The following is a 21,307-nucleotide window of genomic DNA, read 5'->3' as shown; positions in this document are numbered from 1 at the left end:
CTGCCAAGGTTTCACGTTGCCTATGTGTGACATTTTCATAAATTCAGTGAAATTATGTGTGACATTCAATACTATGAGTGACAATTTCTCAGGAGCAAAATTGAGCAATGAAGATGAGGGAAACATCAGAAATTGCACCCATTTGAGTAGTAGATTGTGAATGTTTAAATCTAGCTATGAAGGAACAGCATGTTTTTTTTATTTCAGAGCTGGGTCAGGATTTTCTAAATCTGTTTCAATGTCTGGTGCATTCACAGTTAAGCATTAGTCTACCTGTTTGGACCAGATTAATTAGGGAGAATGGTACACTGCCTCACAGCATATTTTGCTCCATGCATGCTGTTTGACTTCTACTGTTCAATATTTTTTTTATATCTGCTCGGATCTCAGTCGACCCAATCCCATTTTCCAATAACTATACTAGTCGCTAATTACAGCTCCTTTAGGCCTCTGTAACAGGAAGCGATGGTGTTAACTGGGAATATATGTTCTGAAACTCCAATATCGACTCCTGTTTTCAAACCTGAACCCCATTTTAGCACAGGCTGTAATAAATGCAGGATCGACAATTTTAATCTCTAATGTCTCTTTATTTAGGCAAAATGTATAAGTGATGGGGCACACTCCATTATAGCGCTAAATGTTGTCACCTAATCTAAAAAAGTGATTAGAAATTAAATGTGGAATACTCACCACATTTAGACAGGGGCTGGCATAGCATGCTGTCTGTAAACCTTTTAGGCCCTTGTCAGCACCTCCCCTCATCATGACTGAACAGAACCTCTGGTGAGCACTGTCCCCACACACAAACATGGGAAGGCAGCACGTGCCGAGGAGGACCCTCCTTGTCCTTTATTTTAAGTCCAGTGTTCCGGCGGCCTGTGCTGGCTGCAGCAGAAATTTGAAATTAAAAACATCCTGCCTGCACCGACTGGAGCCTTTCAGTCCCTGTCAGTCCACGCAAGGAACCTGCTGAACTTCTTCCTTTACCTGCACCTACACTGATGGACTGCCTGGCAGTAGTACACTTAGTTATGTGGACAGGCCATATGGCTACACGCAGGTGTGCACTACTGCTGACCAATTAGTGCCAGTAGAGGCAGCCAGGTCAGCCTGCGCTATGCAACACAAACACAACATACTCAAATAAACCAGCCTGGTCCCAGCAAAGCATAACAGCACTCGCATTGACTGCTGTGCGCCGCCTGCAACCTCATGAAATAGTCAACTCTACAAAGCATGAAAACAGGAAATACACTTAGCTTTTAATAATTGAAAGTACATTTTGAAGCATTGAGAGAAATGCCTCACTGAGGTACTACTTATTTTGCAAGGAGACAATCGAGGAGCAGCAATTGGTATGGGCCGCTTCACAGTTACATCTCCCTTGGCAAACAATGGCCCGACCATGATTCTGTGGCTCAGTAGCAGCTGCACGGGGACACACTTCGGAATCTCCAGAAAACTGTACAAACAGCCGGTATGTTTCTCAATGTGGAAACCTTACACCCAACCAGGATGTCTGGCTTGGCTCTGTGAATTATATGCAGATTTGCCCTCTCGTAGAAAGCAAATATTCTAATCCACAAAAGGCCCATCATGTGTTGCTGTATGTGTGGAAATGCACCGTCTTTTCACTTTTTAAGCAAAAGTTTGGAATGATTTTTGCACTGATATTTGTCGCTGCTCCCATGCACACGTCTGGGTGTTGGCAAACATAGCATTGACTGCCACGCACAGAGATGCTACACTGCCGCACACAGAGGAAAAAAAGCAGATGGACCATTGCTAATCACCCAGGTCTTAATAGGGTTTATGGGTACCTTCCTGTAGTCTACTTTCATACCATTCTGAAGGCATCCAATTTGATAATTACTGGCAAGATTGTCTAGTTCCATTAAGAACTAGTTGGGAGAAGATTCTAATGGGGAGATTTTGGGTGCTAAATTCTGCCATACTTATCACATTTGGGAATCAATGTAGGTTAGAGTGAAGGATTGAGGACAATTTTCACACTAGTGGCATATCTCACACTTTTACCCAATGTTTGAGTGACAGAAAAATATTTTGATTAAGTGTTGTACAGATTTTCTTTTTCTTCTTCGTTCCTCCTCACCTTTGGATTGATGTACATCACCACATGCCTTTATTTGGTTTATCATTGTTTAAGATGAAGGCAACAGTCAAATAAACTGCCTATAAAAGATCAGAAGCATTCAGTGAAAGGGAACAATAGTCATGTCTAAGTGATTTAGAGGAACACGGCAAAATATTTCATATTGGAATGCAATATTGTCAATTTAATCTCAATTGATTGTTTTCCTACTATGATTTAGGATTTCTTTGCTACATTCCTATGGTGAATGGCTCAATGTAAGCACTCTAGTGGGTCACTTACAGGCTTGGAAATGAGTTGATGGATGCAGACATTTGTTGGTTACTTATGGAACAAGCTGTTGCCCAGAAACATGACTGTTATGTACAATCACTACAATACAGCATTTCAATTAAGAAGATAACACCATACAATTCAGTTTAGAAAATTATAATGACACAAATATTAGTGAGCATCCTATTAAGGGAACAAATTGTGTGCATTTTTCAAGCTTTTAATGCAAAATGTGGTGAAAAATCAGCAAGTGCCAATCAGAGTCACTGTTTACATTAAACTGGGACCTAGACTTAATTTCAGGCTGACTACAATGGAGAGGAGACCAAGTATATTTAGCAGGTCACGCTTGCTTTTCTGGTGCACAAATTACTCCAGCAAAGCTTGCCTGGCAGCTAAAGTCAGAAACTGACTTCCAAAGTCAAATATATATCATCTTTGGCTAACGTCTACAGTTTCGGTGTCATGAACTTCCAGTGGGACACACCTGGATTTTGTAGAGGATGAAGTTGCTTTGCTGCTGGGATATCTTTCGTAGCTCTTCCCATTGCTAGGCTTTACATTTAGGTTTCAAATTTCATTCTACATTGGGAAACAGTCGGATGATTTGCCAGGCAGGGTTACATAATGTTCGGTATCTTCACAGCATGGGTCCCCAAGAACCAATTTCGTTGTGACAAAAAAGCTCTGATTAGGACAAACCTGGAAATCTCCTCTACAGAGGGTTTACATTACCTGGGGTAACAGTGTCACAGCATTCGACCAGAGCTCTGCAGTGCATCTCCTGCTTTCACTTCCACGACCTCTCGTTTTTGTCATATCTTCTTGATATGATCATGTCAATACATATATAGATGTTCGTTTTTAAGTTTTTGTCAGCAGTTATAAAGCTCACATACAGTGCTATTTTGAGTACTGGTGTTGCCAGGAACTCAATCAACAGTTATTCTATTTGCTCACCCTTTCAAAAGAGAATTGATCTATGCACTGCTAATTGCTCAGGCTTTGATGCAAGTTGACCAATTTAGAAATCTAACTTTCTTTTTATCAAGGATGATACATTTATTTTTCATGTTTTTTATCATTTTTCATTTCGGGATATACGCCTGCAGGGATATAATGAATTGTACAATACTGTTTACATCTAGCATGTGGTGAGAAGGCAGATATTACCTCGTTATCTACATGTGAAAAATTCAAAAAAGTATATTTACTGTGAACAGATATTGATTTTTTTGTCAGCGGTAAATGATGTAATTCCACAACAAATTCATTTTTCATTTTTTTTTAAGTTCAGAACTAGGAAGTGATGGAACAAAATAAACAAGGTGTTCATTTTCCGATAATATTAAAACATAGTTTTGCATCATACAGCGTACAGCATAGATTGGCTTTGCTCCTTCTGTTACACAAAGTAATTTATTTAAGTTTGGAGCCATGCGGCTTAAAAGATCGATTGTTTGTACCTATTTATTGTTTAGTTTCATACATTTATTTGGTTTTCATGAATCTGTAATATTTTCTACGTAAATTATCTTTACTATAAGTTTGCTTTCTTAAGTAAATAAATTGCTATATTTTTCTCTGGGGATAAATCTCAATATTAATTCATGTTGCGATGTGCACAACAAAAACAGCTTGTATATTACACTCTGTTAAATAGGGTTGAAAACTGTGCGCAAAGAAAACTACTATTCCCAGCAACCCTTGCGGGACGAACCCGCCCACGTCACAAGAAGCGCGCTTGTAGGCGCATAAAGGCAGCGGGAGCCCCGGCAGAGCGGGGGTGTCTTTTCCTGACCTGTTGCCTGAAGTTGCCACGCAGTCTGTTTGCTCCCTGTGCCGCGCTATCTTGCCACACCGGAGGACGCCACCTTGGAGCACCCTAGCGTTTCTTTGCCGCTGCCGCTCCCACCACCTACGCGGCCGCTGTGCGCAAAGAAAACTACTATTCCCAGCAACCCTTGCGGGACGAACCCGCCCACGTCACAAGAAGCGCGCTTGTAGGCGCATAAAGGCAGCGGGAGCCCCCGCGACGCGGGATCGCGCGCGGGTCGGCGCCGGGCTAAGCCCGGGCAAAGGGCGGGCCGTCTGAGGCTGTCCGAGGACGACAGAGGACGGGACGGACCCACACTACTATGAAAGTGTCTGAGTGAGTGTTCTATCGAACTTTGTCTCATTGGGCATCATTGTCAATTGCTCTAACAAAGCTGACACCAAGTGGCAGTGAACTACTAGTATATCTCTTATAGCTGTGTGGTGAAATGCCGAAATCGAAAAAAGCAACAAGTGTGAACATTATGGACAATTGCATGGTGCAGATCGTTAGCAAAATTAATAACGACAGGAGGGCTTCACTGGGGTTAAATTGTTCTCAAAATCCTCCTGAAAATTCTCCTGTGTTAGCACCTTTGTCTGATTCACTTTTGGCTTCCCCCTTAATGGCTAACACTAGTACCCCAACTGAAATTGATGAGTTAGAGAGTGACATTATCGAACTAAGTATCCATCCAACAGTCACCTCACAACCCATTCCTGATGTAGATTTGCATACGGCCACCGAACTAGCTGATATCGACTCTTCCATCCCTCCCCCCAGAGTCAGGCAAGTTAGAGCCTGTTGGAAAAATCAGGCTAAAAGTAATGGTTCCCGTCCAGGGAAAAAAAAGGCTACCTCTGCACCCAAAATTGCGAGGAAAGTTGAGGCATCAGAGTCCCACTTTGCGAAATATTCTGAGAATGAATTGTCCAAGAAAATAGCAAATATGATTGACATTAAAATTGAGAGTATTATTACTCCTCTGGTAGCCAGAATTGATGAATTAATGACAGAGGTAGTCAGATTAAATTCCCTGATAAATAGACCTGTGGAAGAAGTACCTAGAGCTGAGTCTTCGGCATCGAGTCGCCGTAGCCTGATAGTACTACCTGATAGTGGGGAGGGAAGGGCTACACAAAAAGAGATTGCGAATCCTCCACTCTTGCAACTTACAATTGAGGAGAATTCCCAGAAAACATCTAAACCAGGCCTCCCCATTGACCGACTTGCTCAACGTCCAGCGAATGACCAGTTCCAATGTATTGTTGAGGCACTTCCTACCACATTGGTTCTTGCCAATGTACCTATTTTATCTTCTGATAAAATAGAAACTACATCTTCCCTCATTAGTAAATCATTACATTGGTTAACAAAAAATATGAGAATGACTCCGTGGGGAGAGAGACGACTAGCTGGTGAAATCATCATGGCAAGAAGGGTCTCATGGTTAGGCCATGATCCTAAAAAGTATGCCGGGGATTGTGTGGTTATTAATTTTTCCAACCTGGCAGTCCTCCCTAATATCCTGCATAATATATTTCCTCCACAACAGAGACATGGCACTATCATTCCCTTAACACTCAACTTTTTCTATTGTAGAAAGAAAGGGGTGGTAAAGCAAGCGACGGTGAGGAAAGGGCGGACCCTATTACCTAGTATAGGGGGTGGGAGTGATCTTAATAGGATGTGGAATATCAACATAGAAAACAGGTTTGAGGTCCTGTCAAATCTGAATGACTGTGATTGACTTGATGGGAATGCTAGATTTGAGGCTGTTGCATTTACTCTGCACGATATTTCATCTATCCCCATAGGACTAGCTAGTTGCAATGACAGTACTGAAAAAGGCAACCCCAGCTCTACCCAGTTCACTGCACAGGAACTTTGTAGATCTCCGTTACCCACCCAACTAGGAATTGGAGATATTGAATTACAGGCACCAATAAATGAATCATTAAGTAATCCAAGTAGCAGGACTGATTATATGAGTAGGACTGGTGATGATATCCAAAGCTCACTAACGCTAAATGAGTATACTAGTCCCATTAAACCCAAGCCTCATCTGTCCGTTTTATCCTGGAATCTTGCAGGAATTGGCAACAAAATGCACTGTCCTGAGTGGTGCATCTTTGTCGACCAGTTCGATATAATATTATTTCAAGAGTCATGGTCAATGGACCCGGTTTATCGCTTGGGTTTTCTTAACTTCTACGTACCTGCTACTAAAAAAGCTAAAGGTCGTCCCTCAGGAGGCTTGATAATTTGGATCCGCCAATCCCTGCGCTGTAAGATTGACAAATTTAGTCTTCAATCTAGCGATATTCTGTCATTAAATATCACCTGGCCTAATGACCAGGGATTGGCCATAGCAAATATTTATGCTAGAGGGACGGTTGGAGGCTCCTCATCAGACGTAATATCTGCCTTAGACCATCATCTTTCTGTATTACCATCGGAGAAGTCTATTCTAGTGGGTGGAGATTTTAATACGACGTTCGAACCTCTTGGCTCGGAGGATCAGTTCCTAGCAGAAGAAGAAGATAGTAGGTGGGGGGTTCCCCAGCTGGAACTACCCCCGGTCAAGAGGTGGACCGCCATGGCCATCCAATTGAAAGCACTTTGCCTAGAGAGAGGGCTTAGGGCTGCCAATGGACGTACTCGGTCAGATCACCAGGGGGCAAATACGTTCGATAATGGCAGATCCACTAGTCGTATTGATTATTTTCTAGTGGATATAAGGATTTGGCCTAAATTGAACGATATGACCATAATCAAACGAGAAGACAGTGATCATAATGCCCTGTACTTGGAATTACAAACCTTTAACGAGCCCACAGAATTTGAAATTAATGATGGGAAAACTAGTCTGGATGTTGTTGTATCCAACAGCATGAGGCATGTTAAATGGGATAGATTCATAGAGAAGCCTGAAGAATTAGAAGATCTTAAAAAAGTGGTAACTAATGAAGTGGATAACTTGATTACACAAGCATCTGGAAATCAATTTTTATCATCAATGGATGAGGTCCACACCACTTTTTTTCTAAATCTCCAAACATTTTTTAAAAAGCCCCTAGTGGGTGGAAAATCCAATAAGGACAAACAACTCATGGCGGGATGGTTTAATAAATCTTGTAGAGCAGCTCGCCAGAGTTTAAGTTTGGCCCTTAGATCAAAAAACATGGATAGTGTGAGAACTGCTAGAAAGCTATATAAGTATACACAGCTAAAGGCGAAGAAGGAATGGGACGAGGATCATTGGCAGGATCTGAAAACAGCCTGCCTGTCCAAGGACCAAATGAAGTTTTGGGCGATAGTAAAATGGGACAGAGGCGGGGTTGCACCATCTCCCCAAAATAATGTGGCAATAAACCAATGGGTTGATTTTTTCAAACCACAATATGCTTCAGTCTCGCAAGAAGGAGAGCACTCACCCCCTCCGGTCATTTATTTTCAAACGCAGGTCTTCACGATCAAAGATATAAATCTAGCATTAGATTGTATAACCAGGGGCCGTGCCCCCGGGATGGACGGAATACCTGCGGATGTATTTTTAACTGACAGATCGTCCTGGTGTCAGTATTTCCAATATCTAGCAAATTCCATAGCTATGGGGGCGCCCGTACCCCCCTCATGGAAAGGGGCTGAAATAATCCCAGTTTTTAAGAAAGGGGACAAATCATTACCCAGTAACTATAGACCTATCAGCCTCATAGATTCTGCCCAGAAACTGATGGGTCGATTAGTACAAAATAGATTACACACCTGGATTGAAGAAAATAATATTCTGTCCCCCTTTCAGGCTGGGTTTAGACCATGTACTAGTTCGGTTGATCAGGTATTTTATTTTCTAGCACTCTATTGGAGGAATGTAAAGCTAACCAATGGGACCCTTTATGCGGTTTTTATAGATTTAAAATCCGCATTTGATTTGGTGCCTCGCTCCAAATTATGGAGGGTTCTCGACGAAGCAGGGATAGCTCCAGAATTACTAACATTACTCGTCCGCTTGCATGAGAACAATTATGCACGAATTAGGTGGGGAACGCAGGGGGAGGTTACTGACACATTCCCTGTAGAGCGTGGTGTTCGGCAGGGATGTGTCTTGGCACCCACGTTGTTCTCCCTGTTTATTAATGGTATTGTAGAATACCTGAGTCGTTCGCCCACAGATGCTCCCGTATTGGCTGGAACCCGCGTGCCTGTCCTCATGTTCGCGGATGACACACTGATAGTCTCACGGACACCTAGTGGCCTGCAGAAGGCGCTAAATGCATTCGGTGAATTTTGTCGAGAACATGGTCTTGAAATAAACACCTCCAAAACAAAGTTTATGTGCTTAAATAAGAGGAAAAATTTTAGAGGTGTTATTAAATTCAATGACACACCATTGGAACAAGTAGAGGCATTCACATATTTAGGGATATCCCTCCAGAACAATATGAAGTGGACAAACCATATTGATATGGCTGCCCTTAAATTTCATCAGTTAGCGGGAGCAATTGTTTCAAAATATAAATCTTCCCTGACTAAACCTATCACTCCAGCCTTAGAGATTTATAATATGAAGGCTATTAGTGCTGTATTATATGGCTCTGAACTATGGGGCTTTGGCAACCTGAAACAACTAAGTCTAGCTGAAAATAAGTTTTTACGTTGCTTAACGGGAGTTCCCCGAAGTACCCCAATGATTCCATTAGCCTATGATCTTGGCAGGAAAAGAATCGAGGATTTGGCACGATTGCGCCCACTCCTTTATTGGCGACGTATCATGGTCACACCGGAACTGGCCCACTATGCTACCGCCCTAAAAGACATTATTAAGGCCGACCAATTTCATTCTATAGCATGGCTTAAAGAAATCAGAGACTTATTAATAAAATTAGATCTGGGGCATCTATGGGATGATTCAAATGGGTTAAAATTTCCTCCTAAGTCTGCACTCAAAAAAATGTACTGGGATATGATTACAACATCTGCTTTTATCACTGGCCAGAATACCAATCTAACAGGACGATACCTCGACATCAAATGTATTCCATCTTGTGAGGCTTCTTGGGATTACATAGAGAGGCCTTTTGATAGAAAACTGTATTTTCAGTTTCGAATTGGGTCTCTCCCTGTTAAAGCATTTACTCAAAATTGGTCACCTAACCATGATAATTGTTGTCCTCACTGTCGAGATTTGATTGAAGATGCTGGTCATTTATTATTTATTTGTCCATTGTATGTCATTCCACGTCGTAGATGGATAAAACCAGTATGTTTAAATTTGGGAATACGCAGATACAAGGATGCCCTGAGGATACTCGAATCTGATTGCACTCCATACTTGGTTATTGCTGTAGCAAAATTCTTGGGGTGGGCCTGGGTAATACGTTCAAGCACCCTAAAAATGCTAGAAGAAGGATAAAGAACATCTGACACCAAGGACATTGTTCTATTTTTTAACAAAAGTTTGCTTTTAATTGATGGTATCAATTCATCGGAACTATTCGCCAGCACTATGGTTTAATGTATTTTTAAGATTGTATATTGTTTTTAAATATAGTATTTATATTTATTGTTAGGATGTAAATATGCTTTTATGACAATGCTGTCGAATAAAGCTTTGAATTTGAATTTGACAATACTGTTTACATCTAGCATGTGGTGAGTAGGCAGATATTACCTCGTTATCTACATGTGAAAAATTCAAAAAAGTATATTTACTGTGAACAGATATTGATTTTTTTGTCAGCGGTAAATGATGTAATTCCACAACAAATTCATTTTTCATTTTTTTTTAAGTTCAGAACTAGGAAGTGATGGAACAAAATAAACAAGGTGTTCATTTTCCGATAATATTAAAACATAGTTTTGCATCATACAGCGTACAGCATAGATTGGCTTTGCTCCTTCTGTTACACAAAGTAATTTATTTAAGTTTGGAGCCATGCGGCTTAAAAGATCGATTGTTTGTACCTATTTATTGTTTAGTTTCATACATTTATTTGGTTTTCATGAATCTGTAATATTTTCTACGTAAATTATCTTTACTATAAGTTTGCTTTCTTAAGTAAATAAATTGCTATATTTTTCTCTGGGGATAAATCTCAATATTAATTCATGTTGCGATGTGCACAACAAAAACAGCTTGTATATTACACTCTGTTAAATAGGGTTGAAAACTAAAATAATTACATTTCAAGAATTTACTAAAACATTCTCGTTTGGAAACATAGACAAAACTGTGGAGCCAAAAAAGACTCTAGTCATAAGATACCAGTGCGCTCCATTCGATTATTTGCCTAAATTACTCCGGATGATTTCAGATAATTTGAGTCACGTTCAAAGACTAGGTAATGTTCAAATAATTTTTTCTCTGAATATAGTTTCATCGGTTGCCATTTTTGATAACTAATTGCACAAATTATAAGGATCAACAGAATCAAGTTACCACTACGGGTCACATTAATTCTGACACAGATGTCATAGTTTGTAAAAAATACTGGGGGGCATATTATCAAGGGCATTATCGCCGCTTTAGCAGCACTTTTTGCCGCTAAAGCAGCAATATTCTTATCGCCCTATTAACAAGGCGGCGCTAACATGCTCCAGCGCAATGTTAGCAGCCGATTCCGAAACGCATCTCATGACAGCGATAAATATCGCTAATGAGATGCAAAGTAGGCGTTCCCTCCTAAGTCAACATGTAAAATGCTCGCATAACCAACATCGCTGTATCAACAACGCTGCTCCTGGACAGCGAAGCGATAACAAAACGCGCGCTAATCCCCCATTATGGCATGATTCCAACGCCAGAAAAGACCTGATTTACCATATATGCCTATGGGAGGTGGATTGTAAGGCTGAGTCCACACTTCCCTATGACCAAGCTTGGCATTAGAGCTGTGAAATCATCACAGGATTTCACACGCTAATGCTCATTATTGAAGTCTATCGCAGGATTACACATCGCCTGTCAGCTAAGCGTTGCTAATACACCGCTGACCTGGGGATGAAATCCAGCGATAGCCGGCGATAATTTAAATCGCGCTCACCGCGTTTAGCGATTATTATCGCTTGTCCTTGGTAATATGCCCCAGGGCGTCTTAGAGTACCTGAGAGATAGGGCACAAAACATTTCTCACCCTAACATGCGGAGGGTTCATATGATCGATTACAATAGGAAGATTCACACAGACATGTATACTATGACATAGGTGTGCACACTGTGAAAGCCCACACACAGAACACTTGGGAGCACACTCCACACATACCACATTAAGCACAACGGACTTCACTCACGCTCATTAAAATACACACACATATACACACATTTATTCTATGGTAAATTGCCAAATACACGACTATTGGGAGATCACTCATACACACTTAATCACTGATCCACCCATGAAACCTGCTAGTAATGCTTACAACATACTCACTAAAAAAATAACAAAATAAGTTTGATGAAAAGTGAAAAACAGGACTCAATAATTTCAAAAGTATGCATCATTTTTTTTCCATTTGTCATGACTGGACATAAATCACATTTCTAATCAGTTTTCTTGGGTAAGCATAAAGGTATAAAATATGCGCTTGAATGCTTCTCCTTATGATAATTTTCATTTCAATAGAAGTTCTCCGATTCACATGAGCCTCAAAATAATAGCTATAAAAACCTGATTATGAATGCATTAATGAAAAAGAAATATGTAGATAACTATACTTTAAAAGGACTCGCTGTAATGCCGGTAAGGAAAGGCAAGATTATTACTGTTATTCTAAACAAAGATTCTCAGGCTATTGATGTTAGAAAAGGGTTCATATTATTTGTGCAGGCACTGACCTGATGGACTAACAGAATGTTGGTCATTTTAATGAGAAGAGAGTATACTTCACAGATGCTGGGCTATAATTTGGGCTCCCGTTTTCTTGGGACATATTTTTTTGATAAATTCCATCTGTATTTGTCCACATGTATTTTCTGCTCATTTTATCTATATTTATCCGTATTTATGTTGAACTTAGTGTATAAAATGCAGCAGTAATTGATATATTTCCACGTAACAAATGACCATTTTGCTGTTAATATTTATCTGTAAAATCGGTAAAAATACAAAAACTGGGAGCATTAGTAATAATGCCCTGCAATAGGTTGAAAGCCATGTTTGCTATTTTGAACCTTTGTATGTAGTTCTTCATGACAGGGCCATGTCTTCCCAGGTATTGTGATGTTACTGACAAAATTATGTTAGAAATCCTACATTTCCAGAACAGTTACTAACCCAGTTTGAATCCAGTTCAGATTTCCATCTGCATTATATTTTGATCATACTGTATTCTTTTTTTAATTTTCTTTTTTACCAAGGATGCAAACACTGAACATAAGGTGCTGTAACTAACTCATGTCCAGTATTAAATTGCCTGAGTGTTCCACAGTCTTAGTGACCTGCATACTTGTATTAGGCTTTAATATTATGGGCTTTGGATAAAGGTGACAGACTGTGACAGAGGCTATGCTGTGGACAGGCAATAGAAGAGATCATTAGCACTGTTGCCTATACCTTGTTTTTGACATTCTTTTTAAGAATGTCCTTATGCTGTCAAATAAAATCCAGAAAAGGTAATTACTGAAAACTCAGCTATCTAATTTCGCGAATAGATAATCACCAGCCATTGTTTCTGAACAAAAATAAATTGCCTGCATGCATGTGACTGCAGGAAGTCTCTCTCACTGGACTACAGATCTCTCCTAAAAAGCAATAAGGACATCAATGAGTTAAAAACAGCTAGGTCATTGCCTGTATTTTATGAATATTCATTAGTTCTGGAACAATGCATAAAGACAATAATAGAGCAAACATTTAATTTGCATTCCCGTTTTTTACAAATGGTCGTTCCTATAGTCTTTCTATTTGCGAATGAGTTAACACTTGTAGTGTCAGTGAATTTTCAATATTTTGTGACCAGAGTTGGATACATACCTTGACAAATTACTGTTTGGAAACGATGCCCTAAACACACCCCTGCAAAATACCGATTCGTTTTATATTTTATAAACTCATTTTTCTGATTCACAAAATGGATTTACTACAAAAACAACTATTCTGTGGTGGTAAACCCATTGATTTTTGTGAATGTCAGGCTTTGCAAGTGCACAATGTTTTTCTAAATCAGGCCTCTAGGAATGAAGGCATGCATTTAATAGACCAACAACTAATATTACAATTTTTTATTTTTTAAAAATAATAACAATCATATGGCTATAGTTTTTGAAGGATAGTATCTATGTAGTGGCACAGAAATAAAACGTACATTTTCCCTTTGCAATGCAAACAAAACTAGGATTTTGAGTATGCAGGTTTTCCCCTCAAATGTGAGCTTGTTATTAATTGGGGGCGCAAAAAGCATACTATTATTATTCACGATTGAAATACTGCAGTGCACAAGCTCCTCATCTCTTGTAATTATCACAAATTTAAAAACTGTCTTACAATCCTCTTTTCCTTTGTTTAAAATTGATGCTATAACTGGGAACCAGTAGCGGCTCGTGGAGGGAAGTACTGCGGGGCGTTGGGGTATTAAACTCCGGCTCACGACCGACCTGAGTAATGTAAATTAATAAATAAATAAACCAAATTTCATTGTGCGTGCTTCATCGCCATTTGGCATTTTGGCGCTCGCAATGAAATTTGTTTTATTTATTTATTTATCTATTTACATTAGTCCGGTCGGCTGTGAGCCGGAGTTTACTACCCCCCACCCTGCTCCTCCCCCACCCCGCAGCACTCCCTCCAGGAGCCGCTACTGCTGGGAACAATGCATTATCTCACAAAAAATAAATGACCAGTTCACGCTTAATTAAAAAGAGCAGACATAAATAACTGCTTGATTATTTTACTAACAACTTATTGTTTTGCCTTTTAACTGTGTTTTCTTTAGGACGATCTTTTCTGAAGCAATTAACCTACTGTTAGAAATGTATATTTTTGGAAACCGACTTTCACCTTTAAATAGTATTTTATCTGTTTATTTGGGGGATCTGTTGTGAAAATGTAGCTATACAAGAAACAAGACAGAACCAGAGAGAAACCCTGGAGCATAGACTGATTGTGACTAGTGCATTTATAAAAAGTATGCCAACCTACTTTTTCTATGTCTTGAGGAAGCCCGAAGACAAACCAAGCCTGAGTGAAACATGTGGCAGGTAAGCAATTCCTGAACTCATAATGATCGAGTCAGGATTTACACGAGGAAGATGTAAAGAATAAAAGAAACCAGAATCAATGCAAATGCCAGAAGGCTTTCCAAGGCTCATTATTGAATGGATGAAAATGGGAGAAAACCAACGTAATAAGGTAAATCAGAAATCCACTATTAGATACCTCAACTGCAGGCTTGGCATACATTCTAAGGTTTCTGTAAACCCACTAAGGTCAAATTCCATCATGTATTTGTTAGCTTAAAATAATTGCTTCAAAATATTCAATCATATTTTTGACTGTATGAATAAAAACAGCATAGTGGAGGGTCCTATTCCTGACTACTATTGATATTTAGATGCACAATAAGATGATATTCATTTTGCAAATCAACTCCTTCTAGGACTCCTACTTTAGGATGGAGTTAATTTACAATACTAGAAATGGAAAGGGGAATTTCCTATTTCAACCTTGAGATGGAGTCCTTTGGGCTCTATTCACCAATAACAGCATCAAAAATGACCGATTTGCTGAAGGCATCCAAATCTACCTCAATGGCTCATCTGATACAGACATCCAATGCCTCAAAACTGCCTGCACCTCATCCAGATTAGGATATTCAAAAACGTCAGGACATTCTCTTCCACCACAATTGGAGTCCTAATATTTTTTTAAGAAATACACTAATCAATTAACGCAAACCTGGCTAAAAAAAAAAAGAACTGGGATGGATCAGAACTCCAACATCCACCCAATGCCATGTCAGGCTGGCTGGTCTCTGCTTTGGCACTACTCACAAGGAGCACATCATGAAGAAGACCAAGACGGCTGGGTACTAGGTCTTTACTAATGAACATGAAACTCGTCCTCACAGGAAGTGTTTTCATACATGCTGTTCATGCCCTCATACTTTTGTTATCTGAATGGTGTCAATTATCAGCTCTACAACCTCCCAGGCTATACACCCTCACCTCAATGGTGATTATCAGGCTTCACTTGCCACCCTACACCTTCATCAGAAAGAGGCACATAATCTATTAAGCATCACAACTAGCACCATACATCACTCGCTGATAAGATCACATTTTTCTGAGCCTCTCTGCACAGCTGCAGCCTTTATAAAGGATATAACATTACATTTCAGCATCTCCACTTGCAGAACACATTTAGAATATAGCAACCTCTTTAATCAAATGGTGACTACATATCTGCTGTTGACCTTGTAAAGTGAAGCTGTTTGGCTAGGTTTACCACATATGTATATATCAAATCCTTAGATTTTTCTCTCCTTCTTTACTTTGTTAATGTTGCTCATAGTACAGTGACTGAAGTCCTTTTGGAACTTGACTATGAGCAATGCATTTTACAAGTTGTCCTGGCTTATTAAGGCTCCATGATAGCTGTTGTGCTACAGCAGGCAGTAGGTTACACTCACTTCCAGAATGCACAGCTCAAAAACAGAATATTCATTACCTTATGTACAATTAAAACTACTTCTTTTCATCCTCGGTACTACATCAACTAGTCAGCGATGAGAAAGAAACAGCACATTGATGAAGAGTTGCAGGGAATTTAACATGTCATTAGCCATCATGGAACATTTCTCCTGTCACAATGACATTACCACTCAGTGCATCAGTATCAAGAGGAATATCCCTAACTCCTCCATCAATGTCTGTGAGGGCATTTTACAGGCAGACAATGGGTATCTGTCATATCTTGAACAATATTGATCAATCAGACATTAATTAAAATGTAGCAGTGTGAGTACACACAGGCTGATTTTACAAAATACTTTGCAGGAGCTTTGAGTTGTTCAAAAAGCTGAAGTTCTCAAGCTAATAAACCTGCAGGTGTGTGACTCTGTCCATGCTCTCCTAGTGAAAAGAGGCAATTATTTTCTCATTTTGCTGCACCCCTGTGCTGCATTTGACATGGAGTAGTGTCTAAAATCATGTAAAATCACAGGGACATTGGCAGGTCAGTGCTGAATTAATGTTTCTAGTACACTGATTCCAACAAACAAAAAATAAAGGGGTTTTAACTCTGCATCTACCTAATGCCATCTGTCATCCTCTGTGGCAAAAGCTGTCACTTGTGTTCTTCCCTCTGCCTCTGGGACATGTGAGCCCTAAGGTGGCAATACAAATTAACCAGTATAAAATTGACACAGAGATACTTTGAATACACACATTTAGAGGATAGAGTTGTGGAAAACCAAATAATTTGCAAAACAAAATCAAATCTTTCACTGCAGAATTTCTGTTATACAACATTATAATGGTTGGAGTCAAGTGTTGGCAGTAGGACAGCCATTTGTTAGATTTTCTCCTTTCATTACCCCATCTGCAAATTCTAGTGATAGGTGAGGTGTTTTGAGTCACACTTATCCATAACACATTGTGTTCCAGACCTGGAAAAAGGCAACCCATTTTCCTTAAATAATATGGGGCAGTGTTTAAGAAGCAAAAGTTTACTTTAATGAAAATGTTTGCATGAGAGACACTAGAGGTCTCTTGCATCTCTATCTACTCCACAGTAAACATTTTTGTTTTAGTTCACAAATGGAAAGGGGCCTCAAAAGACCCCTCTCCTTTTGCAATTACATTACTAGCCCAACTCATGGTTCAGTATTTGGAAGGTGCACCTACCATACATTCCTTGAAATACCATCTGGATAGGGGGTCGCACCCCCACAATAGAGGTCAGTAAACAATTACCAACTCCTTAAATGGTATCAGTATATTCAAAGAGGCATTTTAATTTTCACAAACACCAAATCAGAGTATATGGGGCATTGCGATGCTTAGTACTTCTGTCCCCTTGTCTTTTCTGATGGGAAGGTCATTAGAAAAATGATAGTTCATCATCCTCTCTTTTGAGCTGACTGTTCCTGCATATCATTCACTCCTGTAAAGCTTTTTATGTTTTTCGTCCTTTTATTTTTCTGTCACACAAGGAAGCCTATGGTAACAATGTACAGCACAAATAAAATAAATAAATATATAACTAAATAAATAAATGTGTAGTATCTTCATGTTATGGCAGGAAGAGGTGTGGCGCCACGGCCAGGGTGACTGACTCCGGAATCTGGGGATCATGGTTCGATCCCCGGCGGCAGATTAGCCCAGCACCATGTGACTCTGGGCAATAGCTTGCTTAATCTTCCCAACAGCCACCGGCGCCTAGAGACCCTTATGGGTGATTGTTCGCACTTTACAAATGTGGATATTTATTTATGGCTGCTCAGCCAGAGTGAGTGTTCTGGGTGGAATGTTGACATGAGTGGAATGCTTGGGTGCCTGGTCTGAGTGAGACAGTTGGGAAGATGAGCTGAGCTGGTGGGGCTGTTATTCCCGTTACTATGGATGTTAAGAACGTTATAAATATCATAAAGACATCTCTCGGCTATGTCTGCTTTGTCACCTCTATGCATGAAACTAGCTTATTTGACCATTTAGGACGTGTTTTCATTTTTTTTGTTTTTCAGCATGTGCCATGTAGTTTACTTGCTGTAAATTTGGTAACTTTGGTAACTTTCACATTCTTGCTATGATGATATTGGTTTTAACTTCTTATTCTTCATGTCCTACTTTGGATTCTTTTGGTATTTTGTACCCGGCTTCCTTATGATGGGTGGGTGCATCGAGCCTTACAGGAGGGTGATATACTGTTTTAGTCCCACTTCCACGTTATGTTGGTCACGTAGTGTGTATCAGTCACTTTGTGCTGCACGTGGTCTTCAAGCATGTGTGTTAGTCACGTTGTGCCTCTCATTTTTTTTGTTTGTCGTAGTGGGTGTTAGTCCCATCTACTCAGTTTTTAGGGGGTGTTAGTCCCACCTACGTTATTAGTAATGGGTGTTAGTCCTATTTACTTAGTTTATAGGGGGTGTTAGTCTTAACTATGTAATTTGTAATTGGTATCAGTCCTATTTACAGTCTGCATTATGGGTTGTAGTCCCATTTAGGCAGGGTGTCTTGGTTGTGTTCCTTATACAGGAATACCTACATGGGTGCGGTCCACCCATAGTCAGGAGTATGTACATGGGTGTGGTCCACCCATAGTTTTTGTCTTACAATTGTATTGTCTACGTACATGGGTGCGGTCCACCCATAGTGTCGGTTTCTAATTTAAGTTGGTGTGCATGGGTGTGGTCCACCCATAGTGTATGAGTTCTGGGGGTGTTCTACTCCCATTTGTCTCTTCGCTGTGTAGAGTTCACATTTTTTTTTTCTACCGTGTTTCGCTGCACTTTGTTTCACATGTATGGTCATGTGGTGTTTTTCCCACTTCTTGTCAGCGAGCTAAATGTTCTTTGCTCTTTCTTTTTGTGTTTTTTTATTAAAGGAGGAGGATGGTGATACTTTGTGTATGTCTTCTTTCTTCCCTTGTGTAGTCTGGTTCCCTCTTGTGGTGTGGTTTTTACCATCTACCCCTGGGTTTTAGACTATTGATTTCATTTTTATATTTTGTTTATAGTTGTCTTTCATTTTTACTATAGTTTAAATAATTTTCAATTTTAAAGGAAGAAGATAATGTAATTTCTCCATGTTATGTTAATAGTGTACCCCTTTACCTTGTAACTACCTGCTCGGCCAGTGTGAGTATTCTGAGTGGAATGCTTGGGTGCCTGGTCTGAGTGAGACAGTTGGGAAGATGGTATGAGCAGCTAGCAGGCTGATCCTGTTGGGGCTGCTATCCCTGTTTCTATGGATGTTAAGAATGTAATAAATATCATAAAGACATCTCTCGGTTACATCTGCTGTGTCACCTCTACGCATGAAACTATCTTATTACACACTGATTATACCTTGCTTTAAAGGCTGAACAACATTTCTGTCCCTACCCTTTCAATCATGATAGAGCTCATTCAGTTATGTGTGCAAGGCATATTTGGTGTACAACTCTGTTGCTGAATCAAATGTATAACATTAGTTACAGATTGTTTTCATTTCAAGGATTTATGTCCCACTCATAAAATGGTCAATTCTGGAATTGAATTTTACACAGGAGACACTATGAAATTATTAGAAGACTCCAATAGTTACATTCAGTTTGGTTTAAAGAACAATCGTTCTGAGTCGCAGACTGCATTTTGGAGTATGTAAAGCACTACTCCATCACTGTTATTTTCTCATTACAAAATGCAATTCACAAACCTTTGGTCGAACAGCTACGCCTCACGTTTGTTTTCTGTATAGACATCTCTGCCACATGTGCCAAGATCTCTGCACATGTAGGTATATGATTTTGAAGTAAATGTCGGAGGGAAACGGGGGAGCGATTGGAAAATGTGGAATAAATATTAATAAATGGATTCTTGGGGAAACATTATGGAAGAGGTTAGAGAGGGCATGCTAATACGAAAAACATGTCCAAAAAAAGAAGATGTTTGAAAATCACACAATAACATTTAAATATACTACAGCTTTAATAGGTGCAAATCAGGATTTAATGTAGTTACCCCTCTCGAGGTCCAACCAAACTATTTCACACTTGTGGCTATCTTGTTGTGCTGGACTGGAACAAAGTCATAGTTTTAGGCCAACCCTCATGAGTTGGAGAGAATAAGTGCAAGGTCCCGGTCAAAGGTTTACCTTCGAACCTAGTCCTTTTTTTGGAGCTTATCTCTCATTAATAGGCTCATCGGTAGTTCCTTGGGCTTCTCAGGTCCAGCGTTTGAGTCGACAAAGGTGGCCTGGTGCAGCTCGTGTCTCGGTGAAAAGGCAGCTGCCAGATCCTTCAACGTTTACAGCTAAGAGGGTCTCAACATTGACAGCTTCCCTCTCAACATTGAGTTGGACTCTGCCTGGAGCTGATGAGTGGGATGAACCAGCTAGGTTGATCTAATCGGCGAGTTAATGGCAACTTGAATTTTGACATTGAGCTGGTCTCCTCAAAACTTTGTGTAAAGTTCCCAAACTTTTAAATCTTGTAGTTTCCTTGTTCCTTTGGGGAAAACAAGAGAACAGTAGCTCCAGCCAAGGGTTTAGAGACTCTGGACTGCCCACAATGCACCTTGAAAATCAAGGAAAAATACAGTCACAACTGGTCACTGGGGTAATCCTCTGTATGGCTTTTCAGATTACATTTTCCAACTCTGTTGCAAAGTTGCTGATCTAGGACTCTACTCCATGTCTTTCCTTAAAGACAGGCACAGTACTTTCTTTAAGGAGCATTGTGCATGCAGCAAGTGCAGTCTTGCTGCGTGCAAGCCTTCTGTGATGCAATCCAAAGGTTAAGCAGGACAGTCCTTCTTCTCCTGTTGTTCCATGCCCTTCGTCTCGCTGACTTTTCCAGGAAGCAAATCTCCCACCAAATGGCTATATTGTTTCAGTTCCAGACCTCTCTACATCTACACAGGGAGCATCTCAGGCTGTCAAAGTCTGGCCAATCAGAAGAGGTCACTACAGGGTTGCTTTAGGCAACTTTAAGATAGTAAGTCCTAAAACTACTTTCCTGTAATACTTATAATATAATAAATCCAACCTTGGCAAGTTGTTGGATTTATTGTAACCATTGTTTTGATATAATATATATTGCTAGCTAGCTTGAAAGCAAATACAGACTTTATTAAGTTAAATAAAGCCTTTCCCATGTTAGCCTATTGGGATAGCAGCACTACAAAGGGGAAAAACAACTTTGACTATTTTTCCTTACCAGGGCATATGAAACGTCTTTTATACAGTGCCTGTTCTTTAGAACTATGCACCCTACCCTTAGAGCACCTAGGTTAAATATTATAAGTAATAAAAGGACGTTTTGAACTTTGGGAGTACTTTTAATTCCAAATTAGATTTTTGACACAATTTGATTTTAAAATCAGCCTACAAGTGAATTAATTCCACTGGGTTCTCTAAACCTACATGATCTACCATATACTAGGGACTTACAGGTAGGTTGTTG

The sequence above is a fragment of the Triturus cristatus genome, chromosome 8 (assembly GCF_964204655.1).
Source record: "Triturus cristatus chromosome 8, aTriCri1.1, whole genome shotgun sequence".
Classification (NCBI taxonomy): Eukaryota; Metazoa; Chordata; class Amphibia; order Caudata; family Salamandridae; genus Triturus; species Triturus cristatus.
The sequence above is the reverse complement of the archived record's forward strand: the minus strand, read 5'-3'. Positions refer to the sequence as shown.